Consider the following 11545-nt stretch of genomic DNA (forward strand, 5'->3'; position numbering starts at 1 on the left):
GAGGTAATAACAGCTGAACACTGAAATATCACGGCTGTATTTTAGTGTCTGAACTGTGTGTTAGGTATATGAAACAGAGGTCTCCCATAGTGTTTGATCTTTTTTATAATTTTATTGCTCTGTATTATGTACATACAATACTTTTACCACTTTACTGTTTCAGTCCTATTTCTCTGTGGTTCATGTGCATGTGGTTCTGGAGTGTGTCTGTTAAATAGTAAGTATTGGAGTGTGGTTTTGGCTGTCATTTAGGCTTAACTGTGCTTCCAGGGTGTGGTAGCAGAGTACAGGGTAAAGTCCCTGTCATAAGGATATACATACACACATTTGACAGCTATGTCTGCAAGTGTGCTTTCGGTCTGTGAGGGGGCGCAGTGTATCCCTGCATCCACAAGATGGAGGAAGAGATCTCTGTTGATTTTGTACTTGAACTGTGAACGTGTGTTTGTGTGTGGCTGCCAGACTAATGAATGGTTTTGTACTACAGGTGTAATTTGAAGGTATTTAGACACACAGCTAAATCAAATTCTCATTCTCTCTTGCTGTTATTGTTCTTTCTTTTTCTTTTCTTTTCAATGAAGCAATATGTTTTGTTTTGTTTTAAATCTTACAAGCATAATCGTTATGTTTAAGTGTTTAATTGACTTAAACAGACTCAACACACACACACATGCAAAGGTGCAGGCAGTCAGACATATTCATAAATACACAGGCATGGACAGACAGATACACATATTATGACAGACAGATATATAAACATAAAGCCAGTGAAACAAACATAGTAACATACACACACAATGTGGACAGAACAAGAGACAAACAGAGAGAGAAGTGAGTGTAAAATTATGAGATAATGGGCAGGACCGGTGTCAGTATCGTCTCCCCAGAGGACTCCTCCTACTTCACCAGAAGTCCAGAACAGTGTTTTATCCAATGAGAAAAGCCTGTGGGAGGAACCCTGTGTCTGTGATTGGTCTAGAGTTTCAGAGACCCCTCCCTTCGTGAGGAGTTGAAGAGAGTTCACTGTTAGTTTTTTTCTCAGCCACACTTACTGAGTTACAGAAGAGAAGGAGCTCAGACTTGCTGTCTGCTGCTGCAGTGCAGTTCTTTGTGGAGAGCGTGAGTCTCAGTATTGCCGTCCATTCAGTGAAGTCAAGTGGATTGATCACTAACCAACATGTGGGCTGCACGTCCACAAAAAGAGCAGGTTGGTAATGTCTCCCTCTCCCTCTCTATTTGTCTCTGTGTCTGCTCTGTTCTATTTGCGTCCATGGGCTGAGGGGAGATATGCGTCTCTGTGACAGTCCTTGGGTTTGGGTTGTCAGTGGGATCATGTAGAAGAATTTACAGTATGTTTGAGTCTGCCATTATACTTGCTGCTCCTGTATGTTTGCATTAGGTAGAAACAAAGTGTGTGTGTGTGTGGGGGGGGGGGGTTTATTTAACATGACATGGTGTAGCTGTGTCTGTTCATCTTTGTTCATCAAGATGTGTGTTTGTGTGAAGATCTTTGCCTCGGTGGGCGTGTGGTCCTTCAGTTGAGGGTGTTTACGTTTCGTTAATGAAATACTGCAACAAGTAGTGTGTTACCTCTTGTGTAAGACTGCACAGGTGTGTGTGTGCTGGCCTGCTGCCCCTCTTCTTACACCCTGCTGTGAAAGTTAGTTGCTACAGCTGGAATGTCATGGGAAGACTGGAGATATTTTGCTTCCCTTTCTCCGCTGCTCGCTCATACCAACCCCTCCCCTTCTCCTCTCTTCTTCTGTTGTCTATGCAGCGGATACACTTGATACTGACCTCTGGCATTCAGCAGTCTTCCTTTTGCATGGCCTCAATGCTTTTCTGTTGTGGTGCCAGCACACACACACACACACACACAGTAAACTGTATTACTGTTATTCCTGCCTCAGGCTTAAAGTGTGTGCATGTGTGTTTAACTGTATCGACCCGTTCCATGTGGTGCTATCCTGCGCAGTTTGTCATACATAACAATCATAAATCTGGACAGTGGGAGAAGTCGAAGGATTTTTGCTCACAAGGACCTACTCTTTAGTTAAAGACACAACTTTATGTAACAAGAGTTTTACCTCATTGCTGTTAGTGTTCTTCTTCTCAGGAAGGATTTCAAATATGTTTAGTGTGGCAGGCAGATTTAGTGCTGTGAATGTATTCCAGATGTGGACTACAGTCTCATATGCTCCTGCCATGTGGTGAACCCCTGTCGAAAACCCACAAACTCTGTTTTGAGTTTCTAACCACATTCTCAAAAATGATAATTTGTGGATAATTTAGACATTACTTTTAGAATTGTACAACAGACATTGTTTTCCCAAATCCTTAACAGGAACAGACTTTCTCAATGATACGTCTATAGATAACAGGTTTAAACCTAATTGCAGCAGACAGCAAAGCTGAAGACAAACGACAAAGCTCTCCTGCACAGACTGTAGAGGATAGAAGATGTCCATGAGATGCAAAAATGGAAGTGATTTATTTACATGGTGAAAACTGTCGCTGTGCCATTTGGCGCTCAGACCATCATTAGCACCTTGTTTTGCCAGTGCATCTAAACTCTCTCTCTATTTTAATCAGAATAGGTTATTTCTGGCCTGTATACAAGCCTGATTCATGTCCTGCGTTGTGAATTCTCAGATATTGAGGTCCAGGACAGCCAGGTGAAAGTATTTTCTCACAAACTGTAAAGGGTTGGTTCACCCAATTCCCCAAATCATGTTTTACCCCTTATAATTAGTGGAATTAGTGGCCATGCAGATAATTTTTGTTTGATTTGCAGAGGTTCAGAAATTTTTGCCTGTGACCCCAAATCAATGAAGGAAAATGGAATTTCATTAGTGGTCACATGATTAAAAAATTACATCAACATCTTTTTCCAGAAACAATGTTCTCATTACTCCATAATAATACAACAGTTTTCATATGGACTATTTTTGTGTTGTAAAGTAGCTCTGGTGAAACCTCTTCACAGTCTGGCCTGTGGATTAACTGGTACATTGTTTCTGCAAAGACATGTGACTGTTGAATTTTTAAGAAGCTGTTGGCATCACAAACGAAATTCCATTCACCTCCATTATATTGGGGAGACGGCAGAAATCTCAGGGACAGGTAACACCTCGGCAAATAAAACCATTTCATTTAATTTGGGTGAACTGACCCTTTCAGGCAAGAGCGTGAATATCCTCTACACTTTCTGTCCTGCTACTGTAATCATGTTGAGTCAGAGTCACTTTAATGGTCAATGCACAAGTAATAGTTTGGTAATTTCCTGGCTCTAAGTTGGCTGCCTTGGTTGGGCTGAGTCAGGCTTGGCTGAAAGAGAGAGAGAGGGAGCGAGAGAGAGAGAGCAGTTCCATCCCTCCTTCAGTACAATGATGCCTTGTGTTACCGCCAGCAGAACGCCACTCTGGCGATGATGACGACGACTGCGCCCTCTCTTTTTCTGGCATTTACTGTATGTCTTGCTTTCTCTGCCTCTCTGACCATCCCTGTCCCCCCTATCCATGGTGTGAAGGATTAGATAATAGGCAGCTTTAGTGTGGGCAGAGAAAGAGAGGTGTCACAGACCTCTCTTGTTGCTTCTCTCTCCCTTCCTCCCTCCATCTTCTCTCTCTCTTTCTCTCTCTCTCTCTCTCTCTCTCTCTCTATCTCTCTCTATCTCTCTTAGTACCATCTGCACCATGAGCAGCTTGGCACCACACAATCTGTAAATGCCAAGCTAGGTTTACTTTATCTTTATTGTATGTGCGGGTGTGTGCATCCGTGAGCGTGAGTGGTAGTCTTATTACGCAAATATGGTGTTTACATGTATATATGTTTTCTTTAAAATGAGTTAAATTACTCACAGTACTTTGTAAATGTCAAATATGTTGTCACACATCCAGGAACAGATGATGCAAGTTATCTATTTTTCCTAACACTCTGTAATCAGTGACAGCACCTCTGCTGATATTGACATAGATGTTCAGCACGCCTTGAGTGTTCTTTCCAATAATTTGACACTTTCCAAACACATATTGCAAGCCAACCCAGTGCAGAGGGACATAAATTGGAGTATCGGCTGCCATCTAAAACAGGCAGTCGTGCAGAGTTCAGTTTATGACTTGTACATACTATTCTGGATAACACTTTTTGGATTAAAGAAGTAGTGCAGTCTGGCTCAAAGGTTTCTCATGTTTCTGAGAAAGATCAGCCCCCTTTTTTTTTATCAAAGTATAACATTTATAGTATTTAGGGCTGTGTGATATAGTCGAAATCGTTTACACATTATATACACATATATTCCGATATCTTTTCTTTTTTAACGCAATATGGCAAATGTATCCAAATTAACACAATTACAAATGACAGTTATTTGTGTTGCACTGCTGTGCAATGACATAGACCAAACTCTTTAAAAGTGTCTAACACAATGACAAAGGTTATTAACGTTTTATTTCATTTTGCTCAGAATCATTCATTCAGACAACAGAAGGCTGCAGAATGATAAAATGATAAGATCTGATCACACAATGAATTTGCTGAAATGAAAAAAAAAAAAAGAGTAAATACCCAACCCTACATATATTGTGGTCTGGCCTGTTGGATTTCTCTCAATGTGAATTTTGAATGTCTGCATGGTAACTTTATGGTATCTGTGCTAGAAATATTCACAATGTCCTTTTTTGACCATGGGAAATAAGAAAAAGAGTGTTTACAATTTACAATCACAATGTTACCAATAGCTTTTTTCTGCCAGTTATATTATTATATCCCCAAACATTTTGTTCATGAAAAGGAAAAAGAGGGTAAGAAGATGGCATACAAAGAATGAGAGCAGGCTATAGAGTATTGGTCTCATGTCTGAATTCCCCTTAAAAGAGAAAATATTCTATGTGCTGTCCACCTTAGACCCCTCTAACACCAGGAAGCCCTACAGCAGCAGAGGAAAATCATTTGGACATATTAGAAAATATAAACGTTCTTCACGCAGCTCTGGGTGAGGACAATACCACTGTTTCTCTGTTCAAGGCATTTAGGATTTGGTTAAGGCCTCATGCAGTGAGTGCAACTCAACTCGCAGCAGTAGCCACAGCATGGCAAGTTCCCACCTTTCCAACTAGATCAGGCCACTCACACATCACCATCATTTCTGTTCATCACTGTTTCTTCAAGCAATCTGAAAAAGCAATCATCATTCCCATGAAATGCTAAAACCTCCAAATCCCCTGTGTATCTAGGGGTAAAGGAAATATTTGAATCAACTTTTAGTTGTAAGAGTGATATTAGTACTTCAGAAAAGACAAGACGACAGTATGTATGATCAGTGTGTGGACCAATGGCAGTGCCTTCCCACACGGATCACAAAGGTTTGGCAGTGAATCAGCTTTTTGGCTGCAAGACACGCAACTTCCTGACTAAACTTAATTTGGGACAACAACAGCTAAGCAACTGATAGAGGATGCAGATTTGTTTCTGTCCGTGGATACAGCCATGGGGACCTCGTCTTTGATCCCATGTGTCCCTGTACACTGCTACAGGAACAGCTACTAACAAGAGAAAAACGTAATCTAGAGTATGTCTCATCTTCTTTTATTTTAAAACCAGGAGGAAATGTTTTATGTTACAATCTCAGGAGGGCAGTTGGAACAAAAGAAGGGACTGTAGTAAATGCAACATGGCCGCCCCTGTTGAACAAAAACAAACACACCTTGCCCTACTTGCTTCTTCCTCCAGCTATGAATGGGTTTAAGACATTAATGAATGAATGCATTTTGAATACAGTATTGATTGTGGATTAACCTGGTGTAACCCACAGTAATTATTAAACTTTCAGTACCACTTTCTAATAAGCTCCCATTTATAAGTTGTAACACATTACTTATTATCATCATCAATCATTAACTAATGATTTATAGATATGTTATATTAAGTAGAACAAATTTTGGGTTGCCAGGTTGCAGAGTCGTGAATAGTCAAGTCTTTCTAATAAACCATCAACTCTGCAGTTATAACTGGGTCACAGGTTTCTCACTTTCTAATAGGTCAACAGCAAAAGTTAGCAAGTCATCTGTAATTAATGTTAAGAAGCTAATAATACAGTTTTTTTAAGCCTTAAGTTGTTAAAGGAATAGTTTGACATTTTGAGAAATATTCTGGTAGAAACTCAGAAGATTGATACCACTCTCATGTTTGTCCGTTGAATATGAAGCTACACCCAGCAGCCAGTTAGCTTAGCTTAGCACAAAGACTGGATACAGGTGGAAAAAGCTAGCCTGGCTCTGAACAAAACAATTTGCCATTTTACAGAGGATTATATACTACTATACTACTATTTCTTGGCTGGGAGCAGTGTCTCAGCTGGTTGCCTGGAAACTGCTTAGGGTCAAGGAATAGTTGGGCACCTAACACTAACTGTAAAATGGCAAATTTTGTTTTTTACACTTTGGATTTTGAATGGATTAAACAAACAACGCATGACATGTTAATAATGAACTTTACAGGTGCTGGTAGGCCGATTTTGTTGCTGTTGGTCACAACAAGGCTATTTGTTTGCAAACAGACATAAAAGTGGTTTTAATCTTCTCATCTAACTCTTGGCAACAAAGCAAATAAGCACATTTCCAGTATTTTCAAAGCTTTTTTTCTGTCTTGGTGCTAAGCTAAGCTAATTGGCTGCTGACATGAGATTCAGTCAGAGGTCAAACAGCCCATTGGAGCAAAGCCTAAGTAAATGATTTATTAATTATGTTAATAAAAGCCATTGGTTAAACCTTATACACCTTTATTAAGGCTGCCTTATTAGAAAGTGGTACCAAAGTTTCCAAAGTTCTCCACTAGGACAAATTTCTATCCCAAAAGCTTTACTCTAATTTGAGTTAAATATCACATCCCCAGTAATGGATTTGGTCTTATTAGAATTTATGAAGGTCGGTCCCTGCATGAAAAGTGTAGCAATATGTTTTTGATGGCTCTGCGGTGCAGGGTGAGAGACTAAATTTCCCATGTGGCACATGTTGAAAAGACTGACGAGTACCCACTTTGCTTTTATGTTGCCTAATTTTTTTTTTCTCTCTCTCTCTCTCTCTCTCTCTCTCTCTGCCACAGTCTGCCGAACCTCCACAGTTCTTCTCCCACTCAACAGTTTTTCATTTCTTCATCTATGATTTCACAATGCGTTGATTCCAACTAATTGACATTTAAGAGGGTTGCTAGCACACGTAGGGAGAGGCGGACGCTCTAAGCTGCTTCTGTTGATATTTATGTATAAGCAGCTCGCCGGCTGTTAAACTATCACCATGACAACAGGACAGGAAGCAGGAAGTAGGCAGTGTTCCATTTTAATGGAGGAGAGAGATAACGCCTGCAAACTTCTGCTTCTATTGCATTCTCGCCATATCTCTGCTCTCTCGGCAGGTTGCATACTGTAGACACAGATACCACGACCAGTGCTTTTGAACATGCATGTGTTTGACATCTGAGCAAACATTCAAACCAGCGTTCCAGGTCCCTCTGCTGGTAACCTCTGTGTGGGTCAAGCCTGTTGGGGGTCATGGATATTCTTAGAGCAGGGAGATAACTGCACTGTCATGAATACTTCTTCTGGAATCTAAGATTGCATGCACTCCACACAAAAGTTCAACCAATGGGCCCTGTTGAATGTCTACTTAGACCAAAATCATACTCTTTTTTTTAATGATTTTAACAAAATTAACTTTTTGTTTAGAACATTTTGCAATACATTTTGTTGCATACACAAAAGATATTTCTGCGTTAACCTTTGTTGTGTAACCAAGTGCTTAAACTTGGGCACAAAAGGTGTGACAGCCAGGCAGACATTAAAGTGCAGCAAACTCAAACGCCTGTTTAGGTATGTGGGCTCTATTCTATATATACTTTGTAGATGGACTAATTTAGATGTCACACCGTTCTTAGCTGTGTTCAATATCCTTTCCCACACTGTTGTCCGTCTGTACAAAATGTGACTAAGCAAAGGGAGCTCATTAGAGCCAATGCTGACTCAACAATGGACAAACATACTCTGCTTAGGGATGTGAAAACAATGATTTTATAAATAGTCCTAAACAACTTTTTCTTTCTATAGAATGTTGGCAAATGTATTGAAAGATTTTTTTTATAGTGTTTAAGGTTATTGAACTAGTATTGTGTGATGAAGATGGTGGAAAAACATGAAAACAATGCCAAATAGGGAGTAAAATTATTTTGTTCCTAAATTATTGATGCTTATGACCGTGATTTAAAATCAGCAGTCAACCTAATTAATTATAATACTCAGAATCATTATTGATATCTAACATAAGCATCCATATTCAGGAAAAAAATCAGAATGAAAGAATGATTGGTTGGATGAATGAAGAGACTAAATGGTTTCACAGGGACAACAGGAAACACACAGACACGACTGCCGGTGACTCTTCTGACTGTGTGAGCTTGTTGGATCTTGTTCAGTGGAGTGGGAATGTTTACTGTCAAGCTGTTATCTGTTGGTGTACGTGCTCATGTGTTATTCACCCGTCACAGACATTTTTAGCTCCAAACAGAAGAATTTTGCACTTTGCAGGGAAAGAAGTGCAATGTACCTGTTATATTGGTTCAGATTAATGTTAAACTTGGATAGAAATGGGGAATGTTGCATTTAGGCATTATAGGCAGCTTATGTTAAATTAATGTAGTCAGTGGAAAGTCCCTGAAGGAAAACCTCTGAAGTGTCTGGGTGTGATTTCTTTTGCCTCCATTGACTTTAAAGAAACAATTGACTTTGTTCTTTTTCTCTGTGTGTTTGTATGTGTTTGTGTGTGTTCATGACTCTATGGCTGATGAGTCACCAAAACCACCATCCTTTGGTGCTGCTACTCCCTGTTGACCTTAACCTAAGAAGAAAAAAGACACTCTCTCTTAAGACAGTTTGCTGTTTTTCCTTAAACTGGTGACTTAATGGTTCCACACATCAGTTTATCATTGCTAGACTCATTACAATGCTGTTGATTGTTCTGTCTCACCTAACTGCTATCCTTGAAACCTCAGGCCAGATGGGGTGTCTGATTTTATCAGAATGCTGTCAGTTGTTGACATTTGTAATGATGTTCTGCTCATCTTTTCATATTAATGCTTACATTTTGGATCACTGAGAGCTGGGATGTGACAGCATGGGGCATCTGCTCCCTGCTTGTAAACACACACATATCACTTTGCAAAGTCTCAATTTTCTTTTAACTAACAGGCCTTGATAATGTCCTCTGCAACGTTAATTACATCCCAATCAAACAGTATGAGAGACTAGCACTGCTTTATGACATAATTGTTTTACTACTATCTTAAAATACAGTAGACAGCATTTTGGTCAAAAACAATTAAGGGAAAAAAGGAGATTCAACATGATAGAGTACAGAAAAATGATCCACAGTGATGTAGAGCAGTAAGGGAGAGCACAGAATAATCAAAAACTCCAATCATAGTTAAACTCTGCTTTAATGAAATCAAATCTCCTTTCCTTCCTAATCTTTTCTACTTCGTCTAGACTCAGAGGGAGGTTTGTCAATGGGCTCCATGTGTATGGGCTCGTCTTGGATGACTAAGCGTACTGCTTGGTGGTATTTTATGTGGATGGGTATTTTCTGGACGATATCTTGAAAGGTGGAAGATTTAAAATGCAGATTACCATGCAGTTGTAGCTACTGCTGCAGCACTGTTATTCTCCACACCCTGCCTGTATCCTGTTTTAGTAATGCAGGATTTCGCAGATGACTGCTCTTGGGGCTAAAATAAAGTCAGAACAGCGTCATAGCAAGCACATGACGAGCTGTATTTTTCTAACCGGTTTAACAACTTTTAGGCATCATGATAAGTGTTTGTTATACAAAATCAAACCTGTGTTCTCAGCAGGTTGATGCAATAGTGAAACTAAAACTGAGCACAGTTTCTCCATATCCCTTTGTAAACATCTACTAAAACCGTAACCGGCTGTGTGTTAACGTGTGTATATGCTGCAAATATTTACCTATAAGGTGTAGAAATGCAGTATTTTGACTGTATATGCAGTATACTGTATGCATACTGTGTTTAGTCTTTGTGTCATGTACAATCACTAAAACTAGTGTTAATGTAGCATGACTGCACAGTGCATGTCATTTTTAAAACGACTGTGTTCGTGCACGTGATGCCTTTGTCAGGTCTTACTCAGCATGATGTCTTACACAAAAAAATTACATCACCAACATTGTTCTGTCACCAACTCCCACTCCTATGGGTGCAGTCAGTCAAGTCATCCATAGACACAGTATTGGCCATACCACATAAGTTATAAAGTAATATTTGGTAAGGCTGTCATGTTCAAGACTTTTTCAAACCTCTGTAAAAGAAAGAAGCGTGACTGAAGGTTTTGCGAGAGCAGAGACTTAACTGATCAAAATGTATGAGCCTGTGAGAGGAAGATCCAGGTGGAGGAGTGGATTACATTAGATTAGATTGAAACTGTGATTATACCTTGGAGAAACCCAGGAGTGACTGTGGGTGTGTGTGGTTGTGTGTCTGTAACAGCTGTGCACGATGACACGTTCTTAGTCAACTCATACATTTTAAGAAAGATTTAGGAATACTGTGGTTTACGGCAACCTTTCCCCTTTATTTGGAATTATTCTAACTTTTATAGCGTGTGATAATGTAGATTATGTCATTTTCATTCTCTTTTAAAAATAAATTTCACTTGAATTCAGATTTTGAATAATGCTTTGATCATATATTGTCTGATTGTGATTATTTTATATTTTGTGTCCTTTATTTAAGGCTGTTTATATTAAGATGGCATTAAATAGAAAGGTATAGAAAAAATAGTTTTTTTTTTGGTATTGGTACTGAACTCTGGTATCATATTGGCATGGTAAGTGAAAAATGGCACCCAGCCGTTTGTCTAATGACCTCAAAGTCAAAGATAAAGTTCATAACATTGAGCAGCAGCAATGGACTGAATTTTTACTTCTATGAAGAAGTAAAAAATGTTCATCTGCAGTACATGATAAGGCATTAAACGCATGATAACACATGTGATTATAGGATTTGGATTAAGTGGAGGCTAGCAGCTGATTTTCTTTGTCATTCATTTTGTGTGTCAGTAATGAACAATGGAATTCCAGTCAGGCAATCAATTTGTCAGCTACTAGATTTAAGACAGTTAGCTCTCAGGAATGTCTCTGAAGTCACAGACCACAGATGTGATAAGTGACACGTTTAATCCAACAATAATTTCCAAAGTAATGCATCAACACTTCATAGGTGCGGGAGTGGAAAGACGGGTTGCGGCTGGGGCGGGCGGGTGTGCATGACTTTATCATTAGCTGAGTCACTGGACTACTGGATATTTTGATTCACTCATAATGCTACTTAACAACTACAGTGAATGACGTCCCCCTCTGGACAACTTAATATGAGTGCCCAAGATGCTCCCCATATTAGGGAATTTTTAAAACTCCTCAAGCATGGCTGCATCACTGACCTTCCTCAGACTACAGGAATAATAGTCAAAACAAACAATATT

This window comes from Enoplosus armatus, chromosome 15, assembly GCF_043641665.1.
Source record: "Enoplosus armatus isolate fEnoArm2 chromosome 15, fEnoArm2.hap1, whole genome shotgun sequence".
NCBI classification, from domain to species: Eukaryota; Metazoa; Chordata; class Actinopteri; order Centrarchiformes; family Enoplosidae; genus Enoplosus; species Enoplosus armatus.